Here is a 19,109-nt window from a genome sequence, read left to right as displayed (position 1 = left end):
GGGGCCTCAAGTTGAGAATTGGTGGGTCTTATATTCGAGAGTATAGACACCTAGTGGACGCTGCAGCTCATATGGAGCTTATGATGCAGGAGGAGGATGAGGGTCAGAGAGGCTCCAAGAGGAGCCAGGATAGTCAGAGTGATGGCAGGAGGCAGAGGGGTTCTAACCCTCAGCAGTCGCAGGGTGGTGTTGCTAGATCGACCTTCCCAGTGCCGAGTGCAGGCTCCGGGAGAGGTGGTCAGGGGGATTTCACCTGTTACAGGTGTGGCCAGCTGGGTCACAAGGTTTCGGTTTGCCCGCAGAAGGGTGGGAGTCAGAAAGCTGCTTCTTCTTCAGCTAGATCGCCGAGTCAGAGTTTGGGCAGGGGCCAGCTCTTGACTTGTTATCAGTGTGGACAACCTGGGCACATGAAGAGGTTTTGCCCACAGTTGAGTGCCACTTCGGGAGCGTCTGGTTCTAGGCAGACGCAGGGTTTTCAGCCAGCTCAGTCTGTGCAGGCCTCGAGGGCCAATCCGGGAGCTTCGTCATCCCAGTCTGTGCAGCAGTCTTTTGCTCCGAGAGGTGAGCAGGTAGACCAGGGGCCTACGGGGCGCGTGTATGCTGTTACCGCCCAGGACTTAGTACCGGCTCCATCAGTGGTGAGAGGTACTTTTCTGTTTTGCAACTCGGTTGCTAATGTGTTGATAGACACGGGTGCATCTCATTCTTTTGTATCTGCTGCATTTGCATCTGTTTTGGAATTGGAGTTAGCACAGTTAGCATCTCCTATTTGTGTGGTATCGCCTTTGGGTGGTGAGTTGATTCTGAAACAGGGTGTTAGAGGATGTGATATAGAGGTCGCCGACTATAGGCTTCCTTTTCCGTTTGTTGTCATGCCCATGAAGGGTTTTGATGTTATTTTGGGTATGGACTGGTTATCGTCATACCGGGCTGTTATTGATTGCTACCGCCAGAGGGTCACGTTGTGTACCTTGAGCGGGGAGTGGTTCCATTTCTTGGGAGACCGGGTTGGTAGTGTTTTGCCACCGGGGTATGATTCGCGAGGGCGAAGTGAGCTTAGTAGTCTACTTGCTAGCTTTGAGAGTGGTGGGAGTGGTGAGACCCAGCATGTATTGCCGAGGGTGGTTTGTGAGTATTCGGATGTTTTTCCCGAAGATCTTGTTAGTTTGCCACCTCACCGAGAGATAGAGTTCTCTATTGATTTAGTGCCTGGTACGGCGCCGATTTCTATGGCACCTTACCGTTTTGCTCCAGCAGAGTTGGTTGAGTTGAAAGTTCAGCTCCAGGAATTGCTAGATAAGGGCTTTGTTCGCCCTAGTGTTTCACCGTGGGGAGCACCGGCACTCTTTGTTAAAAAGAAAGATGGTGCCTTGAGATTGTGTATAGACTACCGGAAGTTGAATCGGGCTACGGTTAAGAATAAGTATCCTATGCCCCGTATAGATGATTTTTTTGACCAGTTGAAGGGTTCCCGTTGTTTCTCTAAGATAGACTTGAGATCGGGTTACCATCAGTTGAGGGTCAGGGAGGAAGATATTCCTAAGACGGCATTCCGTACGCGGTATGGCCATTACGAGTTTCTGGTGATGCCATTTGGACTTACCAATGCACCGGCAGTCTTTATGGACTTGATGAACCGGATTTTCCGGGAGTTCTTAGACCGATTTGTGGTTGTTTTCGTGGACGATATCCTTATCTATTCGTCTTCTGAGGAGGAGCACGAGGCACACTTGAGAGTGGTGCATGAGTTACTTAGAGCCCATAGGCTGTATGCCAAGTTTGGGAAGTGTGAGTTCTGGCTGAGGGAAGTCAAATTCTTAGGCCACGTGGTATCCGGGGAAGGGGTGTCTGTTGATACATCCAAGGTTGAGGCAGTGCAAGATTGGGCACAGCCTAAGAGTGTGTTTGAGATCCGCAGTTTTCTGGGATTAGCTGGGTATTACCGTCGGTTTGTGAAAGATTTCTCCAGGTTAGCGTCACCGTTGACTAGACTGACTCGGAAGGGAGTCAAGTTTGGGTGGAGTGAGACTTGTGAAAAGTCGTTCCAAGAGTTGAAAATTAGATTGACCACTGCTCCGGTGTTGATTATTCCGGAGAGAGGGTTGGGTTATGCGGTTTATTGTGATGCCTCACGAGAGGGTTTGGGTTGTGTGTTGATGCAAGAGGGAAAAGTGGTAGCTTATGGCTCACGTCAGTTGAAAATACACGAGAAGAATTACCCCACACACGACCTAGAGTTAGCAGCTGTGATCTTTGCCTTGAAAATCTGGAGGCACTACCTTTATGGTGAGGGGTTCGAGGTATTCTCGGATCACAAGAGTTTGAAGTATCTGTTTACACAGAGAGACTTGAATCTGAGGCAGAGGAGATGGATGGAGTTCATCGAGGATTATGATTTTGAGTTGCATTATCATCCGGGAAAGGCCAATGTTGTGGCCGATGCCCTTAGTAGGAAAACCATTAGTGATGTAGCTTGTATAGCCATCCGGGAATGGGTGATGTTGGGAGCACTTGGCGAGTTTGATTTGCTACTGGGCGAATCTGTCGAGGCTGCGGCCTTGTTTTCTGTTGTTGCGCAGCCTACACTTGTGATTAGAGTGTTAGAGGCACAGAGAGGTGACCTTGAGGTAGAATCCCTCCGAGAGAAGATCTCCAGTGGGAAAGTTGAGAAGGGTTTGACGGTGTATCCCGACCTGAGTGTGAGATACCGAGACCGTTTGTTTGTACCGGAGTCTTGCCGAGAGGAAGTACTCCGAGAGTTTCACCATTCGCGCCTTGCGGTGCATCCGGGAGGTACTAAGATGTATCAGGATTTGGGTCGCCAATTTTGGTGGCGGGGTATGAAGAGAGATGTGGCTGTTTTCGTATCGAAATGTCTTACTTGCCAGCAAGTGAAGGCCGAGCATCAGAGGCCAGCGGGTTTGTTGCAACCCTTGCCTATTGCCGAGTGGAAGTGGGAGCATGTCACTATGGACTTCGTTGTAAGTCTTCCGAGGACTCAGCGGGGTAGTGATGCTATTTGGGTGGTTGTAGACCGGTTGACTAAGTCGGCGCACTTTATTCCTATGCGCGTGAGAGATTCGGTAGATCATCTTGCCGACTTGTATATTCGGGATGTAGTGAGATTGCACGGGGTCCCAGTGACGATCGTCTCAGATAGAGATCCTCGTTTTACTGCTAGGTTGTGGCAGAGTTTGCAGAGTGCCTTGGGCACTAAGTTGACCTTTAGTACGGCTTATCATCCTCAGACTGACGGGCAGTCCGAGCGTACTATTCAGATCCTCGAGGATATGCTTCGGGGTTGTGTCCTGGATTTCAGTGGGACGTGGGAGAGGCACTTGCCATTGGTAGAGTTTGCCTACAACAACAGTTTTCAGTCTAGCATCGGTATGGCACCGTTTGAGGCCTTGTATGGCCGACCGTGTAGGTCTCCAGTTTGTTGGGCCGAGGTGGGTGATGCACCTTTGTTGGGTCCGGAGTTGGTTAGGGAGACGACGGAGAAAGTTGAGCTTATCCGTAGGAGGCTTGTTACAGCCCAGAGTCGACAAAAGAGTTATGCCGATCGTAGGAGGAGGCCTTTGGCGTTTGAAGTAGGTGATCATGTCTTTCTGAAGATATCACCTAGGCGAGGCCTGATGAGGTTTGGGAAGAGTGGGAAGTTATCCCCTCGGTTTATTGGTCCTTTTGAGATCCTTGAGAAGATAGGTGAGGTTGCTTATCGGTTAGCCTTACCGCCGCAGTTGTCCGGAGTGCATGACGTGTTTCATGTGAGTATGCTTCGGAAGTATGAGCCAGATCCATCACATGTGCTGGATTGGAGCGATTTAGGGGTAGATGAGGATGCCTCGTATGAGGAGAGACCGGTTCGGGTCTTGGATAGGCGGGATCAGGTCCTGCGTGGCAAAACCATTCCTTTGGTGAAAGTCTTGTGGAAACATCACGGAGTGGAGGAAGCCACTTGGGAACGTGAGTTGGAAGTCCGTGAGAAATATCCGGACTTGTTTGTTGACGTGTGATCTTGTATTTAAATTTTACATTATGTTGAACTTAAGAGCTTTTATATATGTCTTAAGTTGTAAAACATTGAGAATGTTTTGATTTTTGGAAGCATGTCTTGGAACTTGCCTCATATGGTAGTTGGATGTAACACTATATATTGTTGACATTGGAAAGATAGTGCATAATGTTGATGCATGTTGAAAATACATATGTTGTTTACATATTGTGATATGTCTCTATTTAAAGGGATGGGATGACCGGTAATGGGTCAAATTGTTGAATGTTCAAGTGTAACATTGTTTAAATTGGAGAAAAACTTGTTTTTGAAAACTTGTGTTTAATTTCGGGGGCGAAATTCTTTAAGGGGGGGAGGTTATAGCGATCCCGGGTTTACCCTTGTTGTACAGTGATCCGGACATGTGTCCGTGGATGTTGGTAGTTGTTTATTATCTTGTTTACATCCTTTCTTACTTTGTATTTGAGTTATAGGATGTGTTGGGCGGGTTGGTTACAGGTTGGTTGAGTTTAGAAACCAAAACTAGTTGCCCAGATTTTTGGCCTGTCCGCTCGAGCGGAGGTGTTGGCGCTCGAGCGGGGAATACATCCATCCAGTATCTTGTTGTGCAGTGTTGTGAGCTCGAGCGTAGGGTTGGGAGCTCGAGCGGAGGCCTGGTTCTGCAAATGTGCTGAGCGAGTGCATTCTGCGCTCGAGCGGGCGGTTGGACGCTCGAGCGGACGTCTGTGAGTGGACGCTCGAGCGGGGTGTTTTACGCTCGAGCGGAGACCTGGGTTAAAGTCCCGAAATTGTGACTTTTCAAATCACTTTTTCACTTTCTCTTCTCTCTCTTACTTTTCCAAAATCACCATTGTTGAGCCTCTCACTCTAGACTCTACCTTCTCTCTAGGTTTTGATCTAGTAGGAGTGATTTACTCACCTTTGGCCTTTACAAAAAAGTTGTTGATCGTCGAGGGCTTCATTTTAATCTGAAAATCTCGGGTTTTGGAGCACGTTGGGTTTTGTCATCTTCTCCTTTGGGACTCCAAATTTGAGGTAGGGATAACCTACTCCTCTCTATGGGTTTTGTCTTTAAATCTTGGTATTTTGAGATGTTGGGCTTGGTTTGGTAAATTTGTGAAAGTTTGGGGCTTTTGTGTAATTTTACAAAAGTTGGGGTTTTATTCATAATAAACCTAGATGCATGTTTGGCATGGAAAATGGAATTAATGTTGAATCATTGATGAAAATGGGACCTAAGGGTTGAAATGTTAATTATGGGAATTGACCTAATTACATTGTTTAATTAATTGGGATAATTAATTGTTGAGAAATGAGGAAATGAAATGTTGATTGAATATCCATTTGTGCATTTATTTTCTGTTTTAGAAATAACTGCTTGGGGCTATCGGTGGAGGATAGTCGTGATTGTTGTAGACAATGCTTGATGATTAAGTAAACTTAAACTAATCAATGGAATGTGTCATGGAACTTGACGGTTGATAGAATACATTAAATGTGTGTATTGTGTGATTGTATATAGAACCAATGTGTTTATATACGTTATGTGTAGAGGAGGAGATAGGGGATGTACTCCGCGGTTTAGGGGAAGATAGGGGATGTACCTCTAAACCGGATAGGTATTGGGAGGAGATAGGGGATGAACTCCGTAGACAGAGCTCATATGCTTGTCTAGAGAAGTGAAGATAGAGCTCATATGCTTATCTTTGTGAAGTGTGGATACAGCTTGTATGCTTATCTGTGGATATTGTTGATATACATATCTGTTGAGAATGTGGATATAGCTTTTATGCTTATCTGAATGTGAGATATAGTTTTTATACATATCTGTGGAAATGATGATAGAGCTAGCATGCTTATCTGTCGAAAAAGGAAAAATGAAAAGTAATTGGGACTTGTAAGTCGTTGACATAAATATGTAATTTATGTGATTGTATCAGTGTTGACCAACTATCAATTGCTAATGTTTTAGTCATTGTCCATGGTTGGTTTAGTGTATTTCTACTGGGCTGTGGCTCACCCTATATGGGAATATCATTTTCAGGTGCAGGAAGCATGCCACCTCCAAGGACATAGCTGGGAGGCTAGTGGCGAGCATAGTTTTGTCGTTTTTACTTTTGATGTATTACATGTAATTTCAAGCCAAGGGCTTAATGTGTAAACGAGTTAGAACTCTTTGTTGTAACCAAGTGTTAACTTGGAAAGCTGTAAGCCCGTAGGGCATTTTGTTATGAGGTTAAGATGTAATACTTATGACTTGGAATTCTAATGAATGAAAGGAATGCAGTTAGTTTAAATGTAAATGCATGTCTTATCTGATGGGTTTATTGTTATTATTTTGAGGGCGTTACAATTGGTGTCTTGGTGATTCAAGTGTTAGAGTCGAGTGAGGACTTCGTTGAAGACTTTGAGTCTCTATCAGTCCTGTCGATTTTGCTTCGGCGACAACGACGACGAATCCACAGCTCTACTATCGCAACTCTCGTTGTATTTCATTGCCATTAAAATAAAAAAAAAATCAAATCAAATTGAAATCAAAAGAAATTGGAGTTTGGATTCAAATGAAATTGGAGTTTGGATTTGTACTTTTCTGCAATATTGATGAGAATTTCACTATCTATTGTTTATTGTGTGAATTGTAGAATTGTTTTGATAGGTATAAATTTTGGAGTAGAATTGTTGGATAAATTAAGATAGAAGCTTTCTTTACAGAGAAATTTGTGAAGAAAGCCAGAGAAATTCTCTGTGAACAAAGTCGGAGAAATTTCAATTTTCTTTGAACAAAGCCAGAGAAATTTCAATTTTCTCTAGTTTGAACCCAAAATAGTTCTCTGCACGTAATGAGGCTATTTTCTCTGGTTTGGAGAGAATTTTTCTGGGAAGTCTAAAGAAATTCTCTGGATCAAATTTTTTCTAGATCGATTTAAGAGACATTAGACATTATAAAAATATTAGATGTCTTTTATGCTATAAAATTTTAATACTAGAGACCCTAAAAAAAATCCCCTATAGTTTATCCTATCTTATCAATACTCTTTCAATTTTTTTTTTTAAATTTATTAAAATTGGATTAGAATAAATATTATCGAATTGAGTAATCTTTCCATGATGTTGAATACTACAAAACAAATCGAGCGATGTGGTAGACACTACAATTCCAAGATGGTACATAATCCTTTCTAAGAGCATCTCCAAGAGATTCTTTAAATGAGGTTTGTTGGCTATTATGTCTAGCATTATCATATTTTAGGCACTCCAATGGGTTAACTATTACAATAACTATTTTAACAAAATTTTTCAACACTAGCTACATTTGAAGAGTCTTAAGACGTTCTTTAAACAGTTTGTGTGTATAAAATAAAGAGTAGTGTTGGAGTATTGTTTGCACCACATTTTATTTTTCTATCAATTGTGGCCTATTAATTATGGCCAAGTTCGATTATAGTCTGTCGATTGAATTTATAAATTATCTTCAAAGAATAAGCTTGATCACATTTGTTTTTATTATTATTATTTCTCTAAATAGGTATGCTGACATGACGTGACAAGTATACTAGTAATGTGGTATGTAAAAGACGATGATGTGGCTTGAAAAGATAAAATAAATGCCAATAAAGATATTTGTTGAAATCAATTAGAAACCATATGCTAAAATCGGAAGACCAATATCAAGTTAAAGCACAAAATCTACAGGTAGTTCCTATGAAGAGGGGATGTGGTTGAGTGGAGCGAAGATCAAGGAGGATCATGGATTGATGGTTACAACATGAGGTGGCCAAGCAAGTATAAAGGGAGGACTTGAAGAATGAAAAATGATGCAACAATCATCAACCGCACCTGCAAAGAGTTCATCTAGAAATAGTTTAACTTAACATTGTTAGGAATAGATTAGAGGTTCCAATCCTCACTTTTTTTTTTTTTTTTTTTTTCTTTTTGTCGATTGTTGTATTTTTCATTTTCTTTGTTTTTGTTTTAGTTCTTGTAACTGATAACCAGTGACAATTTGATTGAATAAATACATATTCTTTTCTTCTCAAAACTCTTTTTACTTAATTACCTTCAGGGAAGTCCTTAATTTGTTTAAGGTATAAAACTCAACCACAATGTCTGAACTTTTTTGTTATTAAAATTTGTTTAAATCTGTCGATCAAATCATTGTTGATTGGGATTGAACTAGATTTTTACCAACAAGTACATAGATAAAAAAAGGAATTAGATAAAATAAAGAATTACCTTTTATATACTTTTAGCTAGTAAAAAATGAAGAATATCATTGGAGTTGCTCCAAGCCTAAGGTTGTTTTTCCATCAATAAAATTATAAATTCATCAATTTTATGCAAAAAATTGTTCTAGAATATCAATATCTAGTCCATATTTATTCTACATATGAATCAAACAAGATACACAGTCAATTTCCACCATACATTTTAATTTTTGACACAAACCTAAGACTATATTATAAAATAAAAATAAAAATAAAGGTGATATATGATTATATAATCAGAGATTATCGTGATAATTGAATTATCTTTGATTAAAAAGTTATATTTGAATTATAAAATTTACTTTTTATTTATAATTTTATTATTAATTAATAATATCATATATTAATGATAAGATAATATCACTATTATACAATATTAGTACTTAAATCGGTAGAGAGTGAAATTTTGCTTTCATATTATTTCCAAAGTCCAAACAGAAAAGGGAGATGCCACTTTTTTATGTGCACGGATTATCAGCAAAATGGGAACATGTTTCGCACCCTGTTTGTTTGGATAGAAAATAATATTAATAATAATAATTTTTATAATTTGTGGTATTTGGTAAATGAAACAAACGTTAACAGAGAATATGTAAATATAAACTTATTTAAATGACCTGAAAATTTTCAAATTAAAATCATTTTTATTATGTACCCACACAAAAGGTAATTCTACAGTGCATACTTTCTTTTAGAGTGTGCACCATAAGTAAATTATGATAATTTTTTGTATTGATATCATAAATCTTATAACTAAATCACTTTTGGTCATAATTAAAATATACAAAATTGGTTATAACCAAACATCATTTTAGGCAAAACTAAAACCTCTCCGGTAATAACCAAAATAATAATTATAATATATCATAACCAACGCTACGTTAAATCATAATCAATATCAAAATAGGTCATAATCAAATAGTTTCGTAATCAAAATAGCTATATAGTCCAAATCTAGCCAACAAATCTGACTAAAAGCTGCTTAAAATACATAGCATTTTTCAATGAGCTTAACCACACCATGGCTAGAGCACAAGCCATATCAAGTTTGATGACACTACTGGTTTTGAATCTCTTGATCTCCACACTAGTTTTTCCTTTGCCAGCTACACCACTGAGAAGGCTGAAATCTTTGGAAACAATGAAGTACCTCAATCACAAAGGGCCATACCTTGGACTCACCACAGTCTACCCACCTGAAGAAGATGCATTCTTTGCAACAAAGGCCTTTAAACCTCACCCAATTCACCCTTTTGTGGATCTCTAAGGTATATGTATATCTACTAGCAGTGTATGCAAATACTATGCGTGCGCAGTTTTTGAATGGTTTGCTGAATGAGAAATATGAGTTGGTTTTGAAAGCTAATTAGTAGTTATTTACTGAACGTAACATGTTTATTCATTCTGTTAGTAATTCTATGGAAAGTTTAGGAAATTGAAATTGTGTGACAAAGCTTCAAAAGCTATTATGTGTTAAAAATTGTCTTTTTCAGGCAGACGACTCCGGGTGGGGAAGTTACATGGGAAGAAAGTCATCTATATGAGACGTGGGATTGGAATGGTACACTATCTCTAGCTCTCTTTAGATGTTTACGAGAGTATTTATCATTAATCAATCAAATTCATAGAAAATTAAAGGTGTCCCTATAGGAGCAGCCAATTCAAATTCTGTGTCTCTATCTCTATTGTCCTTCCTACTGTCACAACTCACCTTGCATGAAAAGAATGCATAAAAAACTGCTTCAATGTAGGAATCAAGTCAAACCACTAGTGAGTGGTTATCATCTTCAATTTTATTATATTGCAACAACAAAGTTACGAGGTTCGGGCATTCAGGCAATTCTGTTAATTTTTTGATTTAGTTTCTCATCAAACCTTTTCACCTATGTTACTATGTAATTTCAATTGCTTATTTTTGTAAATTTGGCACCTATGTGGTAGAAAGGAGTTGATTTGGGAAGGGGAACAAAGTTCAAGTAGTTGGGATCAAGGATTCCTCGAGTTTTGAGGTAACATTTATTATTTGCACAAACTCGATGCTTCTCATGGTGCATAACCGTTATAAAACAAATAGGGAGACACATAACTAACTTATCATGTATCCCCATACTATTGAAAGGGCACACCATGTGTGTTATAGGTCGGACCTACTTAAAGTTAAAATCTATTTGGCTATCTGATACATGGTATTCCTGAACTCAACCAACTCACGCTAGCCGTAGTTGGCCAAAAAAGGTTGCTCAAACATATATGCTTCATATTTACAAGAATAGAAACTAAGACCTAGAATATACATTAACAAATACTTCGAAAACACCCATTGTTTTCATATCCTTTTCATCTTTATGCAAAAACAAGTTTTGCAAATTTGAAAGCAACTTTTTGGTATTTCTTAAAAAATAGATCATTTCCATAAATTTATCCCCAAAATAGTTCTCTCTTTGGAAACAGTTCACCAAATGAAAACAGAAAACCAGAACACGGAAAAAGAAAACAAATAAAGTCTACAAATAGTACTTACAAGTGAAATTGTCTGATTCAGGTGAATGCTGCTGCAACAACACAGCAAATGTTGGATCTGTTCGACATAACTGGAATTGTACTGCCGGCAACTTGAACAATTCCATGTCAATTGGAGATGTCACCATCCCAAAACAATTTGACCACACTGGCAATTGGGATTGACGGGTATGAAGTCAATTATATTTCATCATCTTCCCACTGTTTTTCTTTTTTAATTAATCTAATTAATGACTGATTGATTACCCATATGAGACTTCATTCTGTGCAGAAACTGAACGGAACATTGGCGACTAATGATGTTGCCGAAGCTACAATGTACCTAAAATGCAAGGGGTTAATCTGTTTGGACAAATTGGGTATGGCTACGAGGAATTCTTCTCCGAGTCAGGGAAGCCTACTACTGCTCAACATTTGTTATGGGCTCGGATAACCCGCAACTGGCTTCAGTTAGCTGCCGGTTTGGAGGCAAGTCATCCCCAACATTTTTTTTTTTCTTTTTCCATGTGTTCTTTCTTCTTAGCTGAATTTTCTTTGTGATTTTAGTACTTTTTGAAGGTGGGTTGAATAGAAAACTCTTCTTTATAAGTAAGGATGAAATAGAGAAGTGGCACTTTTGGATAGGGATTTGTGTTGTGGGCAGCTTGTGTGAATAGGACTAATTTCTTTTTGAGTTCTGCGACAGAGGTCCATTTGATTAGACTGAAAAATATGATGGAAAGTGAAAATGATAGAAAGTGCAGTGAAAGAAATTTTTTTTATTATCTAGTATGCTTTTGGTTGAAATTAAGTTTTTGAAAGTTACAACAGCTTGCTACTGAGAAAATAAATTTTCTTGTATTTCTTACAAGAAATTCAAAGTCAAGTTACTGTACTGATACGGACTATATAAGAAATCTAACCTTTTTGTATTTCTCTACATTCTCATGCTTAACAAAGGCAGAAGACCTCCATTTCTTTTCTTTTTTTCGATATTGCCCTTTCCATCTCTTTCATTCTATCCAAACGTCGCCTATATGAAGTTTTTTTTTTTTTTTTTTGGGTGAAGTCTGCAAGTTCTAAGTTGTGTACTGCAGGGAATGGAACTAGAACAATGTGTGAACTCAAGTATGTGCCTTCCTCAGAAGCCAAAACTAGTAATTGGACTCCGGGGATCATCAGGCAACATTTTTGCGGATAATGCAGCACACAGGGACTTCCTTTTCAATACTTTTTGAAAAATCTAAAATCCCCAAGACAGTCAGCGAAGATGGCAAACAAAAACACAATTCGGGTTGGATTTGCATCTAAACACTCACAGCCTCACTAAAACAAAAGAGCGAATAAAATTACAATTGAAAGAAGTTTTGTCAAATGAGATTGCCAATTATAAAAACTTAACAATCTCTCCCTTTGGCAATTCCGTGACAAAACACACCTAACAAATAAAATGCTAATCACCCCAACCCATTACAACCAACAAAAACAAACTTCTTTCTCAAGGTCAAGATTTGCAAAACAGCTATTAGTGCCACATGAGTATGTGAATGCAATAAACATATGAAAAGATTGTCTTGAAGCACGAATAGATGGAAATTTTAAGAACATGAAGACACACACAAAAAACTCCCTCTCAAAATTCTCTCCCTTTTTGTCATAAATTGTCAAAGAAAGCTCAGTCAACTAAAGCAAGAGTATATCAAACACATAAGCAAGGACAGGATGATGTAATATCAATAGCATGCGACAAATAAGCAATAAGTAGTGTATAGCAACATGCAAACCAACTAACACCAATCTTCCATTGCAAAACCAATCAATGTAAGTCCATGCTAAAGAAACTCCACTGCAATGATTAACCAAACTCCTTCTCACTAAATGCAACCACAAACACCAAAAATAATGAACAAAAAGGAAAAGACAAAAACAATATGGCGAAGCAAGTGAGGAATTTCAGATTTGTACCTTAAAACACACAAGAATATCCAAGAAACAAAATTACTTGAAAACAAAATGTGCACAATCTCTAGAAGATTCCTCATGAAAGAATGTGATGCAACATGTCAAAAGTATAGATCCCATGATAAAAGTGTGTGTGTGGCTCTTGGAGTTCGACAAATAGTAGATTCCAATCCTAGTAGTGATTTGATGGCTGAACCTCCAACAAGAGAATCTAAACACAATTTAGGAAAGTCAAACTACTAGGAATCAACGGGTATTTGTTAAGTAAATGCGGAGACTCCCCCTCAATCAATGAATTAAATTTTTTAATTTTTCTTTCTTTCTTTTGCACTTATTGGCAAATTTCACACTCAAGAGTATGGAAACCAAACCAGAGAAGCATGGATCTATGTTACACGGACTCGGGTATGAGTATCGGGTGCAGGTGTGGGTGTGTTTTTAGGGGTTGGGCACTTCAAAATTAAAAATTAATGATACGTGAATATGGATCCAAATTTGGATACGGGTACGGGGATATGTTAAATAGTTTTTTTTTTATAAACATATTTATTTTATGAAGATGAGTTTCAAAAAAAAAGGAATAAATAACATATTTTGTTAAATAAAACAAATAAAATATAAATAACAAATAAAAAAATTATAAAAATTATTTTACATATAAAATAAATTATATTATATATGATAAAATAAGTTATTTTTATTTTAATAAAAATGTTGGCCAAATACAAAACACTAAAAAACTAAATAGGTCCAAACTTATTTTATTTAGACCCAAACAATTAAATAGGCCAGACTAAAGCACTATAGGCCCAGACAAAATAAGGCAGATACAAAACACTAAATAGGCCCAAACTTTCATTTTATTTATTTGGGTCTAGCCCATTAGCCAAACCCAAACCCAACAAATGCTCTCCAGCTGTATATGGTCAAACTCTCTCCCTTCTCTTACCCTTTTTCTCCTCTTTCCTCTCTCTGAAATACGCATAATAGAGTTCAAAAACAAAAAGAAAAAAAAGAAGAAGAAGAAAGAAATACGCACAGACAGCACAACACAATTGAGGCTCTCTTCTCTTTCTTCTCTTTCCCACTTGGTGATTATGACTCTCTCTCTCTCTCTCTCTCCCTCTCTCTCTCTCTCTCTTTCTCTCTTCTATCTCTAGATGATGTGGTTATTGTAGCCGACATTCACTTGTTGATGAAGTTATGATCCAACAAATCCAGATCTCGAACCCAACACATCTATGTGAGTATTTCAATCTTCTTCTTCTTTTTTGATTAGCTGTGTTTGAGAGAGAGGACGCGAATCCGACACAGATTCCATACCCGTACCCGTGTTGTGTTATGTCGACACAGGTACTTCGCCTTGAACTGCCAAGTCCATGTAACACAGCCATGGATAGAATAAGGATAGCCTGGTTAGTGACTTTGAGGTAGCCTTTTCCTCATGCCCTGGTTACAATAAATTGAAGGGAAAGCCGAGGAGATGAAAAAAGATGGTAGGTGGTTAAGAGGCTCAACATCACCCATGATGTGCTAGTATAGGTCAAATCCTCTAGAAATGCAAAAGACACAATGCTAGAAGTCCATAGAGAAATTTGATCACTTATGCGAAAGATTCCGATATTTGTTAATGCAAGAGTGTGTACAAAATGAGACATACTAATCAAAGTACACACACTTCGAAATGAGTAATGACCACAAAAAGTACACACATATCAACATGTAATGGATATTCTCATCAATTCCAATATGCACCAAGAATTTCTCAAAAATTTCAAGCTTGCAAAACCATATTAAGAAAATCTTTTTGTTTTATTTATTTATTTAGTTTATATATATATATACATATATGGAAAGCAAGAAAGAAACGAACAAACATGGACAAAAGACCAAAAAACAAACAGATAAAAACTCGAAACAAAAAGAGAAAAAAAAAATGAATAAACAAATTAACCCAAGTCAAACTTTCTTACTCAAACCGCTTTAATATGAACAATGTTGTGAGTATTGTAGTTCTTGCGTGATGTCTTGATGTTGTGGTTCCCTTCCCCTTCAATAGGAACACATCTCAACTTGGTTTCCAACCTCATACTCCAAGGTCTAGGCAAATGCAAACTCGTTTCATGTTTGGTCTCGAACAAATCAAAACAATGAAGGCTAATTTGATCCTTAACCTCATTACAACCAATGAAATGTCTTCTTCTCCATAAGGTATTAGAATTTCTTCCACCTCTATGAGACACTCTCCCATGCAACTCATAACAATAAGGATGGATATGACCATACATACCACAATGATGACAAATAAAAATAGGGTATACCTTATTTTCTTTGACCTTACCAACTCTAGGAATATTGAGAAGTTTATCCTCATGTTGAATATTTCGCTCCCCCTTTCCTTGAGTTCTTGTATCATGAGATGTAGATGCACTCCATTTTTGCTCTTTGTCAACACAAAAGCCAATGTCACTCTTGTCATAACACATTTGTTGAGACCCAATGATATTGTCCAACGTCTTTGATCCTTTGTTCCAAAGACCAATGGTAGTCATAGCACACGAGAGATCTTCATTTTTCTTAACGACTAGCTCTTCCAAGGCAGCTTGAGACATTTTGAAAGTTTCAATCTTTTCCTCATATGTTGCATAGATTTGCTGTAGCTCATTCCTCTTTGTCTCACAAGTCAAGAGTTTTACGCAAAGAGTTTGTCGATCATTTGAGATCTTGATGGCATGATTCCTAGCCTCGGAAATCTCCTTATTCAATTTAACATTCTCACTTTCACAAGCGTTAAGTTTGATAGTGAGTTTATCATTCAACTTAGATAAGTTAAGAGACTCTTTATGCAACTTTTCATAAGCTTGTTGCAGTGCTTCACCATCTATATCACCATCACTCTCCGAGGATTCATCATCAATGACATTCTCAACTGGCCTATTTGGATACTCCATTCGTCCTTTAGTTCTGGAAGTCGCCATGAAAACAAGAAATTGTTCATGCTCCTCTTCGTCTTGAGCCTCGTTGCCACTTTCATCCTTATCAGACTGTGATTTATCCCAAGTGATAGCAAAAGCTTTTTTCTTCCTTAAACGACTAGGGCATTCTTGAGCAAAGTGGCCAAAACTTTGGCATTCATAACATTGAACTCTCTGAGGTGTCACTTGTATTTTTCCTTTCTTCTTCTCCGTTTTAGGATCAATTTTGAGTTTCTCATTTCCCTTGGATTTGTGAGTTGATTCCACAAGATTAGGCTTCTTTTTCAGAATTTTTTTTAAAAATTGTTTTACAAATGCATTCGTAATCTTGGAATCAAATTCACAATCTTCATCGGAGGCCTTTCCAGCTCTATGAGTACTAATAAAAACAAGATCATCTTTTTGTTTCTTTTTGAAATTCATACGAGCTTCATAGGTTTGGAGATTTCCAACCAAATGATTCAGCTTGATGTTGTCAACATCTTAAGCATCCTCAATAGCCGTAACTTTTGGTTGAAATCGATCGGCTAAGGACCTTAAAATTTTTCCCACAATCTTGGATTCTAGTATTTTTTCACCTAAATTAAAGCTGGAATTCACAATGTCACTCAATTTTGCATAAATTTCATCAAAGGTCTCACTATTTTTTATGGAAAGGTTTCCAAAACTAGATGTGAGCATTTGAAGTTTAGAGCATTTAACCGAAGGAGTGCCCTCATGAATAGTTTGTAAGATATCCCAAGTCTCTTTTGTGACTTCACAATTACAAATACAACTAAACTCTTCTAGTGTGACGGCGCAAAAGAGAGAATTGATTGCTTTACTATTTTAGATACTATTTTGTAATAAGTTGTGTCCCATTTATCAATTGGTTTAGGGAAAGTTACTCCATCAATGGTAATCGTCAGTTTGGTCCACCTACACATGATGGATTGCCAAACTTTTTCATCAATAGATTTCAAAAACACTCTCATCCATGCTTTCCAAAAAGGATAATTAGATCCGTCAAGTAAAGGTGGTAGTATTGTAGAATTCCCTTCACAAATTGAATCCATTATCACAAATCAAACAAGATCTCGTTATCACAAATCAAACAAGATCTCACTCAAATAGTTTTGAAATATATATATATATATATATATATATATATATTTCAGCGACTTGCTCTGATACCAATTGAAAAATCTAAAATTCTCGAGATAGTCAGTGAAGTGGCAAACAAAAGCACAATTTGGGTTGGATTCGCATCTAAACACTCACATCCTTACTGAAACAAAAGAACGAATAAAATTATAATTAAAAGGAGTTTTGTCAAACGGGATTGTCAATTACAAAAACCTAACACTTTTCAAGTTTCATTAGTTGATACCAAAAGTGCAGCTATAGTGTTGGTCTATGAAGCACAAACATGGACACATAACATGACATAGACACGCGGACACGCAAATTTTCAAAAAATGGGGGACACGACACGTTCAATATATAAAATTAAATTTATTTATTATATGTCATAAAATTATAAAATTAAAAAAAAAATCATTGAAATGTAATAAAAAATACAAAACAGCACTATTAAAATTACAAAAAAAATAAACCTTTCATTGATTTAGCATCATATATATCATTCACAAATAACATAAAAATTGCATTTTATCAATATGTCATTCCAAGCTACCAACCATCATTTGTTACAAAATGCATGAAAACCAAACCACGAAATATAAAATTATCCAATTTACCAACCACCATCATCTATTATAAGATCCATAAACATCAGAAAATGTAAACCCAAGTAGAGGAAACTAGTACAACGTCTTCACCATTGCCTCCATCTTCTCCTTCATTTGTAAATAGGACCGCCTTCATAGCCGGTTCATCAAGTGAGAGGTTAGCTATCCCAAGCATTCCAATATCATCAAATGAGTGAATAAAGGAATAAGTACTACAATTTCTCTCACAACAAGATGAAGAGGCGGGTTGCTCAAGTTGTCTCAAAGCTAGTTTTTGAAAAGTTGGGAGAATATTCACCATATGCACACCACCAAGTATAAGGATCCATGTGCCACTTATTATGAATGGAATCATATTTTGAGAATGCTTCAACATAACCCGAAATTTTCCAAACTCTATTATCACCTTGGTTCGTTCCGTGATATCTTCAAAATACCTCTTAAAACACTTGTTCCTCTCACATGTCACCTCTTCATCCCTATGTGGAGGAACTCTATTTTGATCCTCATGGAGCCACTCATCACTATAGTACCTACAATACAAAATAAGAAAAATAATCATTTTAAGAAAGATTAGATAAGTCCATTAAAATAAAATATCTAAAACAAATTTAAATGTGGTACGTACTTTAGATTCAATGAATGTGTCATACAATGGAGAGGAGTATTGTTCTTATTCCAATGATCCACGAGAATTTGATGTACCACATTGTAAAATGTAGATTCATCATCTAGTCTTTTCCCTTCTTGCCTATATATTGTCATCTTTCTCTTTCACTTTCTCTATCATTGTGTCCCACATATCATATACAAAGTGAAGACAAGGTTTGTCTGTAGGCATGTCATATATAGGACCCGTGAAGGAAAGAATATAATCAATGTAGTCCTACCACACATCATCCAAAATCTTTTCTTTTACAAATTTTTCCTTCCCAACATCATCCTCTCTATAACAATTCCAATTGCCACTAATCACCATTGCTTGAAGACCACGTTTTATAAGCTTAAACCTCTTAAGCATAACAATTGTGGAGGCAAATCGTGTTTCGACAACAGAAAACACCTTCAACGGCACAAATTCATTGTACATAGCCAATCACATTGAGTGATTAGAGATAAAATTCTTAGTCATCAAACATTCTCCGGCAATATCACTAATCTAACTATACTCTTTATATGTGACTTCATTCCTCTCAATATTCTTTGCAGCACAAATATTTTTCAAATCTAGATTTAATGTGTGCACCACACAAGGAGTCCATAGAACATGAGGGAATTGAGCTTCAATGAGTTGTCAGGCTGCCTTATAATTAGGAGCATTATCTGTGATGACTTGAACCACAGTACTTGCCCCAACCTCATTAATCATTTCTTTCATTAAATTTGCAATGAAATATTTGTCTTTAGTTTCTCCAGAACAATCAACTGCCTTAATGAACATAGGCCCACTTTCACTCACTGCCATAAAATTAATCAAAGGCCTCCTTTGAGAATCACTCCAACTATCACTAACAATGCTCATCCATTTTTCCTTTCATGTGCCTCTAATTGGTTGCAATAATTTATCAATATTTGCCCTCTCCTTTTGAAGTAATGTGGTTCGTAACAAATTATAACCGGGGGGCAAATATCTAGAAATATTATGATTTGTAGCAAATGAGTA

The 19,109-nt window shown here is 37.5% G+C and overlaps 1 pseudogene; it reads left to right on the top strand.

Annotated features, from left to right (window-relative positions):
- The first annotated feature begins 9,301 nt into the window (after positions 1–9,301).
- On the top strand, positions 9,302–12,017 carry LOC114291063 (bark storage protein A-like; annotated as a pseudogene).
- The last annotated feature ends 7,092 nt before the right edge of the window (positions 12,018–19,109 follow it).

Source organism: Camellia sinensis, chromosome 8, assembly GCF_055761805.1.
Source record: "Camellia sinensis isolate YWXY chromosome 8, ASM5576180v1, whole genome shotgun sequence".
NCBI classification, from domain to species: Eukaryota; Viridiplantae; Streptophyta; class Magnoliopsida; order Ericales; family Theaceae; genus Camellia; species Camellia sinensis.
This window is presented reverse-complemented; position numbering and strand designations above follow the sequence as displayed.